Below are 17957 nucleotides of genomic sequence, written 5' to 3'. Positions count from 1 at the left end.
GCCAGTCCAGGTAGGTGCAGAGTCCAGCAGTGCCAGTATGTGCCCCCCCCCCCTACCTATGAACCCCTAGGATCACAGCGGGCCAGTCCAGGTAGGTGCAGAGTCCAGCAGTGCCCTCCCCCTACCTATGGACCCCCTAGGATCACAGCGGGCCAGTCCAGGCAGGCGCAGAGCGGTACGCGCCCCCAGCAGAGCGGTAGATCCCGGGCGGGTGTCGGGGTCGCAGTGAGCCGCCCGCACAGGACATGAGAGCAGAGCTCGGGCTGCGCATGACTCGGGCGGCCTGTGTGTGCGCCGCCTGGAAGAGGAGGAGGATGGGGAGGAAGGAGAGCTCCGGGTCCCCCCTCTCCTAGTCCTCGTTGCTGCTGTCGCCGTGACGCGGCATCCGGATCGTCAGCCTTTTCCTCGTATTCGTGACCGGATCGGCGGCCCCTTCATACTGCCGGCCAGCGGCGGGTGTGTGTGGTGGGGGGGAGGGAGGGAGCGGGGAGAGCGGACACGGCGGGGAATGGCGGGCTCCGCTGGGATCCAGTGATTACCGGCGGCGTGTGATCGCACTGGGCTCTCCTCTCTCCTCCCCCGGCCGGGTCTGGGGAAGGGGCGGGGGATTGGACGACGTTTGACGGGAGATGACGCTGCCCCGGGCGTCCCACATAAAGCAGATCGGGGGAGGGAGGACGGGGGGAGGCGGACAGTCTGCAACTGGCAGGAGGAGAGAAAAGTTCTGGAGCGGAGACTTCACAATAATGCGGAGCCTCGGCCGGCGCAGGGGAGAGCACTGACCGCGCGGAGCACACCGACCCAGCACGCAACTGGGGGACACCCACCCACCGACCCGACCCAGCACGCAACTGGGGGACACCGATCCTACACACACGGTGAGTTGTTTTGTTTGTGATTGGGGGGGCAAAGGGCATGTATGTGCTGACTTCTCCGAGCAGGGAGGCTGCAGCTCACCCCGTGTACACTATTCATGACTCCGTCTGATCGATCACTACACTAACGTGTGTTCTCTTACATGGTGTCCTGAACGCAGCGATCTGATCGTATGTACATGGGGAAGGTGCGATCACCGGGGCAGGGAGCATTCAACGTGTCAGTCTGGGAATATCCACATGGCTTGGCTTTAGTTGTCTTAGTACATGGATTGATCACCTACTACTGTCATCAGGGCTGGGAGGATACATTGTGTCTGTGGGATCGACCTGTCATCAGGGATACAGAGCTAGACAGATCGATCTACATACAATGGTATGATCAGGGATAGACAGATCGATCTACATACAATGGTATGATCAGGGATAGACAGATCGATCTACATACAATGGTACGATCAGGGATAGACAGATCGATCTACATACAATGGTACGATCAGGGATAGACAGATCGATCTACATACAATGGTACGATCAGGGATAGACAGATCGATCTACATACAATGGTACGATCAGGGATAGACAGATCGATCTACATACAATGGTACGATCAGGGATAGACAGATCGATCTACATACAATGGTACGATCAGGGATAGACAGATCGATCTACATACAATGGTACGATCAGGGATAGACAGATCGATCTACATACAATGGTACGATCAGGGATAGACAGATCGATCTACATACAATGGTACGCTCAGGGATAGACAGATCGATCTACATACAATGGTACGATCAGGGATAGACAGATCGATCTACATACAATGGTACGATCAGGGATAGATAGATCGATCTACATACAATGGTATGATCAGGGATAGATAGATCTATATACAATGGTATGATCAGGGATAGATAGATAGATCTATATACAATGGTATGATCAGGGATAGATAGATCGATCTACATACAATGGTATGATCAGGGATAGATAGATCGATCTATATACAATGGTATGATCAGGGATAGATAGATCGATCTATATACAATGGTATGATCAGGGATAGATCGATCTATATACAATGGTATGATCAGGGATAGATAGATCTACATACAATGGTATGATCAGGGATAGATAGATCTACATACAATGGTATGATCAGGGATAGATAGATCGATCTACATACAATGGTACGATCAGGGATAGATAGATCGATCTACATACAATGGTACGATCAGGGATAGATAGATCGATCTACATACAATGGTACGATCAGGGATAGATAGATCGATCTACATACAATGGTACGATCAGGGATAGATAGATCGATCTACATACAATGGTACGATCAGGGATAGATAGATCGATCTACATACAATGGTACGATCAGGGATAGATAGATCGATCTACATACAATGGTACGATCAGGGATAGATAGATCGATCTACATACAATGGTACGATCAGGGATAGACAGATCGATCTACATACAATGGTACGATCAGGGATAGACAGATCGATCTACATACAATGGTACGATCAGGGATAGATCGATCTACATACAATGGTACGATCAGGGATAGATCGATCTACATACAATGGTACGATCAGGGATAGATCGATCTACATACAATGGTACGATCAGGGATAGATAGATCGATCTACATACAATGGTACGATCAGGGATAGATAGATCGATCTACATACAATGGTACGATCAGGGATAGACAGATCGATCTACATACAATGGTACGATCAGGGATAGACAGATCGATCTACATACAATGGTACGATCAGGGATAGACAGATCGATCTACATACAATGGTACGATCAGGGATAGATCGATCTACATACAATGGTACGATCAGGGATAGATCGATCTACATACAATGGTACGATCAGGGATAGATCGATCTACATACAATGGTACGATCAGAGATAGATCGATCTACATACAATGGTATGATCTGGGATAGATAGATCCATTATATATATATATATATATATATATATATATATATATCCAACTGTTGTTATCAGGGATAGAGCGATAGACAGATCGATTTACATACAATGTATCTATCGGGGATCAATTCGTTAATTTATTTAAAAAAAAAAAATTAAAATATATAAAAATAAATTTTATATATATATATATATATATATATAATATAATTTTTTTTTATTTTTTTCATTCAACTGTTATCATCAGGGATCAATAGATACATTGTATGCAGAACTATCAACTGCTGTCATCAGGGATAGATACATTGTATCACTAGTGTGCACATTGAAGGGGCTTTACTAAAATACTGTGGACAGTTGTCTGTGGGAACCAATCATTTTCTAGCTTTCATGTTCAAAGCGTAACTAAGCAAGCTAAATGCTGATTGGCTTCCATGCTCCGTTTTAGTAAATTACCCCCCCCACAGTAGTACAAGGCTCCATGCACGCTGGGCGTTTTAACAACGCTGGTAGCATTCGCTATGTAAAGTCACATTAAAAACATAAGTTTGCAGGGTTTTTTTTAGCATTTTTGCATTAGCGTTCAGCTGTGTTTTTCCGCATTTTGCACTTTTTAGCTTTTTCTTACCAAAAAAAAAAAATTTTATTTGCTCAAAAAAAGTCCAAAACGCTGTTTTACCGCATTAGGGCATTTATACATCTAAAAAAAACTCCTAGAAACCCACTTGTTCTGGGCTTTTTTTCCAGCCAAAAAACACCCCTGCCAAAAAAATGCCAGTTACAGCCTATGTGTACATGGACACACAGGATAACATGCTGGGAAGCTTACTGGCTGTAGGGAAAAAAAGCCAAAAACAGCCGCTGTAAAAACATCCTGTGTGCATGAGGTCTATGTGTTATCAACTGCTGTCATCAGGGCTGCCGAGAGACGTTTTATATGGAATTATCAACAGCTGTCACAAGGGATTGATAGATATAGATTATATCTATGTATTCAACTGCTGTCATCAGGGATGGATACATTGTATCGCTATTATCCACATTGAGCCCGGGGTCACACTGATGTGGTGCAGCACACCGCCTGTGATTCGCATAGGAACCACACCGCATTCCTGTGCAAATTGCATGCGATTTCTGTGTGGTGCAAATTGTATTTAGTTCAGGTACTTGTATAGCGCCGTAATTTATGCAGCACTTTACATATATATTGTACATTCACATCAGTCCCTAACCCTCAAGGGGTGTACAATCTAAGGTGCAATTTGAGCCATACAGAATGTAAATACAAATCGCACCTCATCCGCACCAAAAAAAGTGCATGACCCTTTTTTTGTTCGCACCAGAATCAGATTGCATTGGTGTTCACACCCATGCGATCCTATTTTGCAGATTGCACTGCATTTTGCCAACTGATTTTGGGGTGTTGTTAACTTACAATACACACCTGCAGCGGCACGTATGAACGGGGTGCAATTTATGATGCGCTGCGGAAATCGCACAGAAACCGGTACAAATTGAGCACTGCAACAGTGTGAACCCAGGCTGAATGGACTTTACTAAAAGATTGTGAACAGTTGTCTGTGGGAACCAATCATTTTTCTAGCTTTCTTTTTCAAAGCTTAACCAAACAAGCTAAAGCTAGAAGCTGATTGGTTACTATGCACAGTTTTATCAGTTTTAGTAAATTTCCCCCCACAACCCCACAGTAGTATATGTGTTATAAATAGCTGTCATCAGGGCTGGCTAGAGACATTGTATATGGAATCAACAGCTGTCATCATGGATAGATACATTGTATGTAGAACTATCAACTGTTGTCATCAGGAATAGATATAGTTCTACATACAATGTATCTATCTATCCATGATGACAGCTGTTGATTCTATCTATCTATCTATCTATCTATCTATCTATCTATCTATCTATCTATCTATCTATCTATCTATCTATCTATCTATCTATCCCTGATGACAGCTGTTGATGATTCCATATACAATGCAACTATCAACTGTTCTAATCAAGGATTGATACATACATTGTATCACTATTGTCTACATTAAAGGGACTTTACTAAAACACTGGGGACAGTTGTCTATGGGAACCAATCATTTTCTAGCTTTCATTTTCAAAGCTTAAAGCAGAGCTTCACACAAAAGGGGAAGTCCTGCTTTAAGGACCCCCACTCCCGTTAAGGATCGGCACCTTTGGGGAGTGGGTACCCGATTTTGACAGGTATCTGCTCCCACTTCTGTTCCGATCATCTAGGCAATTGGAAACTGAAGTTTCCCCCCCCCCCCTTTCTTCAGTTTTCTGGGACATGTACCAGGTCCCTGAAGACTATGGGACCATTCACACAGAGCTGCTTCCCGCAGGCACCCGGCTGTGAAGCCACAAGCTGTCATAATCAAGTGCCCAAACTTAAGATGCCAGGGACTGTCAATGGCCAGTGAACACGGCTGGATTCTGGGACAGGTGAATGGCCATTTTTTTAAAAGTTAGTAGCTACAGTTTTTGTAGCTGGTGACTTTTACATTTTTTATTTTTTTTTTTAAATAGACTGAAGCTCCACTTTACCTGAATAAACTACAGATAAAAGCTGATTGGTTACTATACAGTTTTATCAGTGAGGAGGTGCAGAGCCAGGAGAGCCTCTGCTTTAGCGTACAGTGCTGGATTGTGATGGGGCTCAGGTAAGTATAAGGGGGGTTGGGGGGGATCCCAGGTACAGAACAACAAGCTGACGCTAGAAGGTGGTTGCTTACTATGTACAGTCGCTCCTGTTTTAGTAAATCCCCCCCCCCAAATAGTGTCTGTGTTATTACTTGCTGTTGTCAGGTCTAGATGGATACATTGTATCTGTGTTATCAACTGCTGTTATCAACACTGATGGGTCTTTACTAAAGTCGGCCATGCGTGAATTTAAATTCGTCCAGTTGAGCAGCGGCAACAGGTAGATCACAGGGATGTCAGGTGGTTGACAGCATGTCAGCAAGGTGGGGGCATTGATATCCTCCCCCCACCTTGCAGAGTGGCTTAGAAAGCCACATTTCTAAAGCCGGCCATATATGGATCAAAGTTTGGTCGGTTCAGTAGGGACCAGCCAAATTTTGATCCGGTGGTTGTACAGAAGTTGATCTATTGAATGCCCTCTATACAACCAGCCTTTTGGGTTTTTCCCAAACATTTAGTACTGTTGGTTATAGTTGGCAGCATTGATGAATATTATTATACAGGATTTATATAGCGCCAACAGTTTGCGCAGTGCTTTACAAAATGAAGGTAGACATTACAGTTACAATACAATTTGGTACAAGAGGAAACAGAGGGCCCGGCTTGTTAGAGCTTACAATCTAGGACGGGTGTCGGCAACCCGCGGCTCCAGAGCTGCATGCGGCTCTTTTTCATCTTTGCTGCGGCTCCGGAGCACACTGCCCACCAGGTGCTCGGCAAGCCGCAGATCGCGAGCCACATGCGGCTCTTCTGTGTGCCGGGCGCCCGCTCCCCTCCCTCCTCAAAAATCCGGCCCGCGGAGCGTGGAACATTGGCTGTCAGGATGTAGGTGGGGCAGCCAGGATGTAGGCGGGGCAGAGTGACAAACTCCTCTCTCAGTCCGCCCTGAAGACCAGAACGGCGCGGGAACACAGCGAGAGGAACGCGCGGAGCAAAGGTAAGTGAATTGAGACAATATGGGGGATGAATTACTATGTGGGGGATGAATTACTGTGTGGGGGATGAATTACTGTGTGGGGGATGAATTACTATGTGGGGGATGAATTACTATGTGGGGGATGAATTACTATGTGGGGGATGAATTACTATGGGGAATGAATTACTATGGGGAATGAATTACTATGGGGAAAGAATTACTATGGGGGAAGAATTACTATGGGGGAAGAATTACTATGGGGGAAGAATTACTATGGGGGAAGAATTACTATGGGGGAAGAATTACTATGGGGGAAGAATTACTATGGGGGAAGAATTACTATATGGGGGAAGAATTACTATATGGGGGATGAATTACTATATGGGGGATGAATTACTATATGGGGGATGAATTACTATATGGGGGATGAATTACTATATGGGGGATGAATTACTATATGGGGGAAGAATTACTATATGGGGGAAGAATTACTATATGGGGGAAGAATTACTATGGGGGAAGAATTACTATATGGGGGATGAATTACTATGTGGGGGATGAATTACTATGTGGGGGATGAATTACTATGTGGGGGATGAATTACTATATGGGGGATGAATTACTATGGGGGATGAATTACTATATGGGGGATGTATTTTCAGTTTTAAAAATGTGGCTGTCAAAATAAATTTCAATCGTGGTTTTGGCGAGATTTGGCTCAGTTGAAAAAAAAGGTTGCCCACCACTGACCTAAGGCTATGATTGTGATTATGAAGATACACTGTGGCCCTGATTAACCCTTTGCTTACTGGGCCCTTAAACCCCCTTCATGACCAGAGTGCTTTTTGCAATATATGCAGTGTCGGATTTGTTATAAATGTTGCAATGGTTTTGCGGCTCCCAGTCTTTTTTTTCCCTTCGGAAACGGGTCCAAGTGGCTCTTTATGTCTTAAAGGTTGCAGACCCCTGATCTAGGAGGAAGGGTTGAGTGATACAAAAGGTACTAGCTGTGGGGGGGATGAGCTGATGGAGGAAATAAATGGTGGTTTGCTAGGTAGAAGCAGGATAGGCTTCTTTAAAGAGGTTTTTAGGGATCGTCTAAAGGTGGATAGATTGGGAGACAGTCGAACAGATTGAGATAGGGAGTTCCATAGGATGGGAGAAGCTCGTGAAAAGTCCTGGAGGTGAGCATGGGAGGGAGGGGACACAGGAACTAACTGATCAGTGTGTTCTGAGGGAGGGAAGACTTCTCACTGTCAGAACACAATAACTCAGCAGGAGTGATTCCCCCATCCATATTGAATGTGTGGGGTGGTGAAATCCGATCCTTTTATCTTTTCTTTGAATGAAAAAAAAATATATGGGTAGTTTAAGATTGGGAACAGTTTTTTTTTTTTTTTTTGTTTTGTTTTTTTATGGCAACCAATCATTTTCAAGCTTTCACTTCAAGAGCTTAACTGTACAAGCTGTAGCTAGAAGTCGATTGGATACAATGTGCAGTTGCTTGAAATTCTGTCTGATCCAGTTTTAGTAAATTCCCCCTCATTGTATCTGTATTACTGTTATTAGGCTGGATAGATGCATTGTATCTGTTTTTCAGGCTCTGTGTTTATTTATAAATCCCCATCTAGCAAGCCGCAAGGATTGACGTTATTAGAACTAAATAGATACGTTGTATTTGTGTTTTCAGTCTGTGGTTTGATATTTATTCTTCTGTCTAGCCGGCTTCATGAGTCCTGTGTGGCAGGATCTGGGGACCTCGCTTCTAAAAAGATATTGATAAGTTATAACACGTCCAGAGCTGGGCAACAAAACTGGTGCTGTCTGGAGGGGATAAAACCGATCAGGAATTTTGTACGGTCTTGAGGAAAGAAGGGAAAGCACAGACGTGATGGAAACCTTTAGCTACACACATAAGGGCAGTATTTTCAACATGTAGTTGAGATCAAGAAGACGGGGATGTGACCTCAAACCAGCAGAGGGAACCTTCAAATATAAGGCTGGAAAGTATTTTGCTGAAAGAGTAGTTGATGCTTGGAGCAGACTTCCAGCAGTGGTAGAGAGTCGGTCAACAGTAAGCAGATTCAATCCTAGATCTATACTTGGATAACAAGTATAAGCACCTGTTCACATACAGTTGTGACCAAAATTATTCAACCCCCAATGCTGTAAAGGGGTTTAGGGACTATAGTGTACATTTGGAATTGTATTCAGAATCAAATCCTACAAGGACGTTGTAACTACCCAAATGCAACTAAAATGACATCAATTGTTTATGTAATACAGTAGTAAATGGTTCTTATGTGGTTTCTTCATTGCCACAATTATTCAACCCCTTAAAGACTACCACTCTGAAGAACAGAGGTTCATACAGGTGCTTTCCATCAGGTATTGAAAACACCTGTGGATGTCACCGAGCAGCAATCAAGCATAATAAGCACCAATTAGGCAGCTTTAAAATGACTGTGATACTCAGCTCCTTCTAGACATTTACTGGTGTGGTTACAAACATGGTGAAGGCAAGAGAATGGTCCAGGAAGACAAGAGAAGAGGTGATTTCTCTTCACAGGAAGGGCAATGGCTATAAGAAGATTGCAAAGATGTTAAACATACCAAGAGACACCTTAGGAAGCATCATTCGCAAATTCAAGGCAAAGGGCACTGTTGAAACGCTACCTGGTCGTGGCAGAAAGAAGATGCTGACTTCGACTGCTGTGCGCTACCTGAAGCGTAGAGTGGAGAGAAGTCCCCGTGTGACTGCTGAGGAACTGAGAAAAGATTTGTCAGATGTGGGTACAGAAGTTTCAGCCCAGACAATAAGACGCACACTGCGTAATGAAGGCCTCCGTGCCAGAACTCCCAGGCGTACCCCCTTGCTGTCTCCAAAGAATAAGAAGAGTCGACTGCAGTATGCCAAAAGCCATGTGGACAAACCACAAAAGTTGTGGGATAGTGTTCTGTGGACTGATGAAACAAAATTAGAACTGTTTGGGCCCATGGATCAACGCTATGTTTGGAGGAGGAAGAACAAGGCCTATGATGAAAAGAACACCTTGCCTACTGTGAAGCATGGTGGAGGGTCAATCATGCTTTGGGGCTGTTTTGCTTCTGCAGGTACAGGGAAGCTTCAGCGTGTGCAAGGTACCATGAATTCTCTTCAGTACCAGGAGATATTGGATGGAAACGTGATGCAGTCCGTCACACACCTGAGGCTTGGGAGACGTTGGACCTTTCAACAGGACAATGATCCCAAGCATACCTCCAAGTCCACTAGAGCATGGTTGCAGAGGAAAGGCTGGAACATTTTGGAGTGGCCATCGCAGTCACCAGACTTAAATCCGATTGAGAACCTCTGGTGGGACTTAAAGAAAGCAGTTGCAGTGCGCAAGCCTAAGAATGTGACTGAACTGGAGGCCTTTGCCCATGAAGAATGGGCGAAGATACCCGTAGATCGCTGCAAGACACTTGTGTCAAGCTATGCTTCACGTTTAAAAGCTGTTATAACTGTAAAAGGATGCTGTACTAAGTACTAAGATTGAATGTCACTTGGGGGTTGAATAAAACTGATAATGCTGTGAGCACAGAAAAGACATTTGTGGTTATTTCATTATAACTGTTATGTTATATTTGTCTGACCTACAAGTGCCTCTTTAATGTAAATGTAAGCAAGATGACTGAATGATCAAAAGCAATGTCAAACTGGCCAAAACACTCAATTTCAGTGGGGGTTGAATAATTTTGGTCACAACTGTATATGCGGATTGGATGTGCTTTGAACTGCATCCTATCCACATGACATGTGAAATAACATTGCTTCCAATGGTGCCTGTTCACATATGTTCAGTGCGGTTTGAAAGAGTCATCTGATTTCTGAGCAGTGCGGTTCAGTTCAGGTGTGGAGTACAGGCTATTGACTCAGGGGCATATTTACCACAAGGCACTTGCCTAGGGCACCATTTTTCAGGGGGGCAGCACCTCCCCTCAGAAGAAGGGATGAAAGAAGGGACACACGTGCCATTGGAACAAGGTGGGATGCAAGAGAGGCTGCGGACTGCTTGATGGTGTATGTAGAGCCTGACTCCCATTCCCAGGGATGTCTGGAGCTTTGAAGTGGAGTGTGGAAGGCTTTCCTGAGTGGGGGGGCAGGGGTGTTGTTGGTCAATATCAGGATCTCTCCACAGGAGGGGGAAGGGGGGGTGTTGGTCAGTGTCCAGACGATTTTGTGTTGCCTAGGGCAGCACAAAACCTAAAAACGCCACTATATTGACTTCTATAGGAACCGTTTCTAAACCACATGTGTGAACAAGATAAGATCCTGAGCTAATCCTGTCCTGAACCTGATGTAAACCTGACATGAATTGTTAACAACTACTGTATCAATTAGCTGTGAAACCTGAGCTTCAACCCGCATCGCACATGTGTGAATCAGCAGGGGGTGGCTTTGCTCTGCTCTTTGGGCAAAGCGCTGCTAACCCTTGGCTTTTTTGTGGATTATCTGTGCTTCTGCATAGACTTGCAGTAGTTTTGGTGCACTTTGAAACTGCACCAAAACCGCAGAACTTCATAGAAGTCTATGGGAAAGCACAACTAACCTGCATGAAAAATCACAGGTTAATGTTAGCTGCGCTTTCGCAAAAGCACAGCGAGGCAGTGTAACGCCGCCCTAAAAAACACAATGCATTCAAAGAAAGAAAAAAAAAATGGGCCAGACTCTGTGGATCACTTGGTCTTATTTCTGCAGTGAAGTTCTATACACTGTGGCCGAATATCAGGCAGTTCCTGTTGAACCAGCCGACATTCAGCCTGTGTGTATGGCAGCTGATACGATAGGAGCCAGACAAAGCTGCTGTGTATGAGGCTTTACTCTTCAGTCTTTGATTTCTGCTTTAGTTCTCTCTGGCCTCATACTTTAGTTGTCTTTCTTTGGAAGTTTACTTGCCTTTTATTCAGTTCCTCTTCCATTGTGCCTGATCAGTGATTATGTACTGGGTGGGTTACCTTGTATTTATGGTTTTGTTGTGTGCTGTGTCATTTTGTGCTGTGCACACAGTGGAACAGGTGAGGGAGACTGTAAAGTGCAGTTTTTGTTTTGAAATTACCTTTTCTATGATTTAAAAAAAAAAATTAATTCCTAACTGATTGGAAAAGAATACAATTCTAATTCCTAAAACGTCTGTGTTTACTGATGCAGATAAATTGAAAAATAAATAAGATACTAATAATAAAAAAATATATAATTTTTTTTTTAATAAATATATATTGTAATCTGTACATTTGACATGATGAATGTTGTTTTGAACGCACGTTTCTTAGAGTGGACTTTCCCAAACTGCATTCATTGTTAGAAGTTGGTTAGTTTGAGAAAAGTTTCCATCCTGCTGTTTCAAATGTTATTGTTCCAGTGGTAGAAAACTAATGATAAGGCTACTTTCACACTGAGGAGTTTATGAAGCGTTTTTAAGTTAAAAAAGTGCCTGAAAAGCTCAAGAAAAACGCTTCCCTATGTATATCTATGTATATTTTTACACTGAGTCGGTGCGGTGTAAAAACTCCTGCTTGCAGCATCTTTGGGGCATGTTTGGGGAGTTTAAAAAAAAAAAAAAAGCCCAAAAAACACCTTCCCATTGAAATCTATGGAAACCACCTGAAAAGAGCCTCTGGGAAGCGTTTTTGGAGCAGTCATGTGTCTTTTAAAGATGCTAAAAAAAAGTGTGGTTTTGCTGCGCTTTTGCAGCGGGTCAATGCGAAAGCAGCCTTAGAAATAGCAGAGCAATACAAATCAGCATGTTTTCCTAGTAAAACACGCATAGCTAAACAGCACACAGTTAACCCTTTGATTGCCCCAGATGTTAACCCCTTCCTGCCCAGTGTCATTAGTAGTGTCAGTGCTTTTTGTTAGCACTGATCACTGTATTAATGTTATTGGGATGTCAGTGGCAATTAGTCAGTTCCCACCCAGTGTCAGAATGCCCGCTGCAGTCCTGCAGTCTCGCTATAAGTCGCTGATCATCGCCAGTACTAGTATAAAAAAAAATTCCAGTATATATACCGCCATTTGTAGATGCTGTAACTTTCACGTAAACCAATTAATTTACATGTATTGGGATGTTTTTTAGCAAAGACATATAGCAGAATACATTTTGGTCTAAATTAATGACGAAATTTTATTTTTTCAAACATTTTTACTGAATGTTTTATAACAAAAAGTAAAAAATATTATTTTTTTTTTGTTTGTTTATAGCACAAAAAAACACAAAATGCAGAGGTGATCAAATACCACTGAAAGAAAGCTCCCTTTGTGGGGAAAAAAAGACAGACATAAATTTCATTTGGGTGCAGCGTGCAATTTGGGTGCATGACTGTGCAATTGTCAGTTAAAGTAATGCAGCAAAATCGCAAGTAATCGCAAAACAAAAAAGTCCCGGTCAGGAAGGGGGTAAGTCCTCTGGAGGGCAAGTGGTTAATGTAATTATACTGGTGTATGACCAGCTTTAGATAAGTCCATCTAAATCTGTGAGTGAATCTAACACTAACCCAGATTGATTACTGATGTCCAAGGGTGTCTGCAACTACTGACCAGTGTATGCTTACAGTGGAGCATCCCTCTGTCAGAATACACCGATCAATGTCTGCAGCCACCGATCAATGCATGCAGCCACCGATCTACAAATGTTTTCCAACATTCTCGTTTGGCAGAAGTCAATCTAATAATTGAGATCTGTCAAACGGGGATGGCAACACATGGATTGAAATTCATGCGGTCCTTTCTGAACAAGCTTGTGCTGACTGCTGTTAGAACATTGTGGAATGGGAAGTGCTATTTTAGGGTGTTTTCTTATGAAGATAGTTTATTGGCGTGTGGCGAAACATTGGTTTGGTCTTAGTTTGGTCACAGCAGTCTGTGGCTTCCTCTTGCACCACACTTCAAAAGTGCAGCAGTCTTTAGAGTTGATAAGTACAAGTTATCTTGTTCACATTTCCAAGCCTTGTATATCTTTATAAGGCAGCGAATATGACTTTCATCAAACGTTCTCAGTTAGGGAATCAATTACAATCCTTTAAAACACATGGACCTAGACGATTCTCCACCAGGGTTTGGTGAAAGTCACATTCACTGCTTTAAGACTAATGTATTGGCTAGTGATAAATTAGTTTGGCTACCATTCCATACCTAGGCATAGCAGTGTATGCGTTTTAAAAATTGTGATCATTTGTACTACACAAATTAAGAAGGCCATACCTGTCAGATCACCAACATTGTCCAAGGGCTGTTTAACATTGAGGTTTTGCACAACGGATTCTTATTTAAAGTATAAGTTCACTTTTTTTACAAGGTAAAAAAATGTGCATTTATTTGTTTTGTCTGCAGGAGCCTGGATAGCATTGCACCAATGATCAATAGATTGCTGATGTCATGCAGGTCTCCTGCGGACCTGTCAGAATCTCTGCTTGATCTTACATCCCCTACAGTAAGCAGATATTCTGACAGGAAGCTTCAATGAACTACCACAGCGCTCCACAGTATTGTGGTAGTTCATTGAAAACTACAAGCTGACCTCCGCTAAGGCTGCCAGGACTTGTAGGCACTCATTCACAGAACTCTATGATTGAGTGATGCAGCCATGTGGGCGGAGCCCCGCGTGGCCAAGCTATTTTCAAATCTGACAGCATGGGGAGAAGTTGCCCAGTACTATCTGTCAGATGGAGGCAGGCCGGCGGGCGCAGCTGCAGGTATGGGAACATGTTACATATTCCATCCGGTTTTAGAGTGGAACATGTAACATGTTCCAAAGGTGGGTTGTGTAAGCGGGTCCTCACACTTCACATTGTTTGAAGTTTTCGTTTGGTGACACCAAAGTCTGATTGTGTTTGGCCATATGGGTCTTTACTCTAGACCAGTGGTCTCCAAACTGCGGCCCGGGGAACAGATGTGGCTCTTTGCTTGCCTTTATCTGTCCCTTGGGGCACTACTCCTTCAACTGACACCAATGATGGGAGACCATTCCTCCCACTGAAAGCCCCAATGGGGCACTATTCCTCCCACTGATGCCAACAAGAGGCACTATTTTTCTCATTAAAACCAATGATGGGGCCCTATTCCTCGCACTGATACCAACAAGAGGCACTATTCTTCCCATTAAAACCGAAGAGGGGGCACTATTCCTCCCACTGATACCAACAAGAGGCACTATTCTTCCCTTTAAAACCAATGATGGGGCACTATTCCTCCAACTGATACCAACATGGGGCATTTCTTGCTTCCATTGATCACAGTCCGGCCTGCCCAAAACCTCCCAAAAAAGGGACAGTAAACTGGCCCTTTGATTTAAAAAAATTTAGAGACCCCTGCTTTAGAGCCTGAAGGCCAGGGGAAGTTATTTCTAAACTGAAAGTGACACTCAACAATATCCCTTATCTACAAAAATAATCCATACACATCCACTACTTATTGGTCCTGTAATCTATTTTTTAGTGTAATTGTTTTATTGCCTTCTTGTAAAATCCTCTTTGAGCTCAGAAACCTTTCCTTTCCCTCTCACTTCTGTTTATTTTAAAAGAGCAGTGCAGGTTGGATGCAGTCATGCGCAGTGCTATATGTACACTAAATCCTCATAGTACATAGCCCATAGTTAACCTCTGGAGAAAGCAAGAGAGGGTGGCTATGTTCCTACATACATTGGGACTATGGAGAATGAATGTAGCCACCTTCTAACCAGAAATCGGATCACAGCAGCAAAAAAGGAACTTGGAGATTTGGAGGAGGCTGTGGGCAATAGAAGGGACTTTTTCTGTGTAAACAATACATACATTGAATAGAATATAGATATACATTTTTTTTTTTAAACCGGAGTTTAATGTCACCTTGAATTCTGTGTTTTGACCAGCTAAATGATTTGTAGCCACTGATCAGAGTATTTTTTTTGTTCCCTGTGTACGTCTTCCCTGCATATGCGTCCAGTTTAACGTGATGTCCCGCTCCTTTTTTCCAGTATAAATCTTGCTGTACAAATAAAATTAGAATATAACAATATCAAGGCAGATTCAGAGAATGGAGTAGATTATACCCTGCACTTTTGCAAAGAATGTATTCCTACAAGTCAAGTTTGCTGACAGGCAAATTTTGGCCATTGAGTGGTATTATGTGGATGAAAAGCGGAAACACTGGGGAGGCAAGGTACTGTATGTTCCCCATGTGCTTTTTAAGTTGGAAATTCTTATGTTGGGATAGAAGAAAACTAAACCAATTGATCTGGATTCAGGTCAAGGGTAATTTGCTGACAGAATACATGTCCAAATTTCATTAAGTATTCCCCTAATAAGAGCTTCCTCACTCCTTTGTTGGGTCAGTCAGTCTTGTATGAAACATTGTAGCAAGTTTTTATTACTGTTTGTTTTCTGTTTGTACTACCTGCTGCAAGATGCAGAGAGATGTTTTTTGTTTTGAGTATATGTTATATGGATGCACAGCGCCTATCTATTCACGATTTGTATATGGTTAAAGCGGAAAGATTTGTCCCTCGCTCTCCCTTAAGGATTGGCACCTTTGGGGAGCGGGGGGTGCCACTTCCACTGTGAAAGTGGAAGTTGTCCTCCCTCGCTGGACCGAGGGACAGGTAAGTGACTGTATTTTAAAAGTCAGCAGCTACAGTTTTTGTAGCTGCTGACTTTCATTTTTTTTTTTTTTATTATTGTGTTTATCGCTTTTTAGGTGCAGCTGCTAATTCACATTGCTGGCACAACATTATTGTTTCACACATAGACACTAGGTGCCACAATAATATTATATATTTTATTGTAGTAAGTTTTTTAGTGTTGCTAGATCCAGCATTGTTGTTTAATTCAATAAGAGTTTAGGAGTCTCCTGAAATCTCAACAGTTAGGCTGGCCATACATTATGCAGTTTTCTGTACAATTTCCTTTAGATGTACCTTCAATTATATAGTGCAAGGGCCTGCCTAATTGGATACAATTAAAAGTCTTGTTTGGGTTTGACCTGTTGTTGTTGTTGTTGTTGTTGTTATTATTATTATTATATGCTTTTTTGTAAATCTAAAGGAAAATCCTCGGTGGGGGTTACTGGCACTTTCCCATACACTTGTATTAGATTGGGTGTTTTTGGTTTGTTTTTTTGCACAGACGTTCTGCAGCATGCAGGCCTTTTTGTGTGCTTTCAGAAAACACACCAAAGATGCCCAATCTAATAGAAGTCTATGAGAAAGTGTGGGTAATCTACACAGAAAAAACATACAAGTACGTTGTGCTTCACCTGCACTGTGGCTGAAAAGTGACCTTAATCTCAGAAATATCCTGACCTAAAATTTGGATACCCAAGATTCTACAAAATTTATTCCAGCTGTGTAGGAATGAATTCTTAAATGTATTTAAAAAAATGTGTTACTGACTATTTTACCTATCTGTAACCAAATGCATAGTAAAGTACAGACTGCAGGCTTAATAAGATCCTTGACCAAGTTTTATTGTTGAATTTCTGGGGAGTGTCGGAGTTGTTGAAGACTTGTCTATAGTGTCCGGCAGTAGAAATAGATCATAGGCCTGGCTAAACAATTCTCTTATATGAAGAGAGAACACAAGGGATGACCTTTTTTGTAGGATGCTGTTTCTCCCCCCCCCCCCCCCCCCCATTGCTCATTGGGATGTGTCCTTTGACTAAAGCTGGCTAGAGATGGATGGAATCCCAGCTGGTTCAGCAGGAACTGGCCGAGATGCGATCTATCTAGGGCAGGGGTACAGCGGAGGTCCAAGTGTCATGTTGGTGCTATGACTAAGATCTTTCACACTATGGTTTCCCATGCACATCATAGTTCCTCCCCTTACCCCCATTAGCCAACTTTTACATCGCAAATTGCCCCGTCACAGACCCCCTACCTCCATCACAGACCACCCCCCCCCCATCACCAACTGCTCCATCACCGATTTCCCCATCACAGACCCCCCCCCCCCCATCAAAGGCCCCTCTCATCAGACTCCAGCCCCTCCATCATAGATCCCCTCCATTATAGACCCCCAATCAGACACCCCATCAAAGTCCACCCCTTCATCACAGATCGCCCCATCACAGACCCCCCTCATCATGGATCCCCTCCATCAAATACTCCCAATCAGACACCCCATTAAAGACCACCCCCTCATCACAGATCGCCCCATCACAGTCCTCCCTGCCTATTACAGATTCCTGTTCCTTTCATAACAGTGCAGCACTCCCCCCACACTATCCTTCCTTATTGACACAAGACGGCAAGCACGGCAGGTCTGGACATAGGGCGGGACTTTTCATGTTAAAGGCGGGTAAATGATTGCTTGGAACGCCCTGCTGCCTAGCAACCAATCACCCGCAACCAATCACTCGCTTCCTAACATGTTGCCTTATGTCTAGACCTGCTGTGCTTCCCGTCTTGTGTGAATAAGGTAGGACAGTGTGGGGAGGGGAGAGTGCTGAGATCTTA

At 43.3% G+C, this 17957-nt stretch overlaps 1 protein-coding gene across 1 annotated transcript in view; it reads left to right on the top strand.

Moving 5' to 3' along the window:
• Positions 1 to 602: 602 nt before the first annotated feature.
• FURIN (furin, paired basic amino acid cleaving enzyme) overlaps positions 603 to 17957 on the top strand; it is a 337561-nt gene continuing 320206 nt past the window's right edge. Inside the window, exon 1 of the mRNA XM_089689379.1 lies at positions 603 to 878. The gene's annotated coding sequence lies outside the window, so the exon portion shown is untranslated. The remainder of the gene's footprint in view (positions 879 to 17957) is intronic.

This window comes from Staurois parvus, unplaced genomic scaffold (assembly GCF_062004578.1).
Source record: "Staurois parvus isolate SC_StPar_1 unplaced genomic scaffold, SC_StPar_1.0 ptg000472l, whole genome shotgun sequence".
Taxonomy (NCBI): domain Eukaryota; kingdom Metazoa; phylum Chordata; class Amphibia; order Anura; family Ranidae; genus Staurois; species Staurois parvus.
Note: the sequence above shows the minus strand (reverse complement) of the source record. Positions and strands in the feature narration are given on the sequence as shown.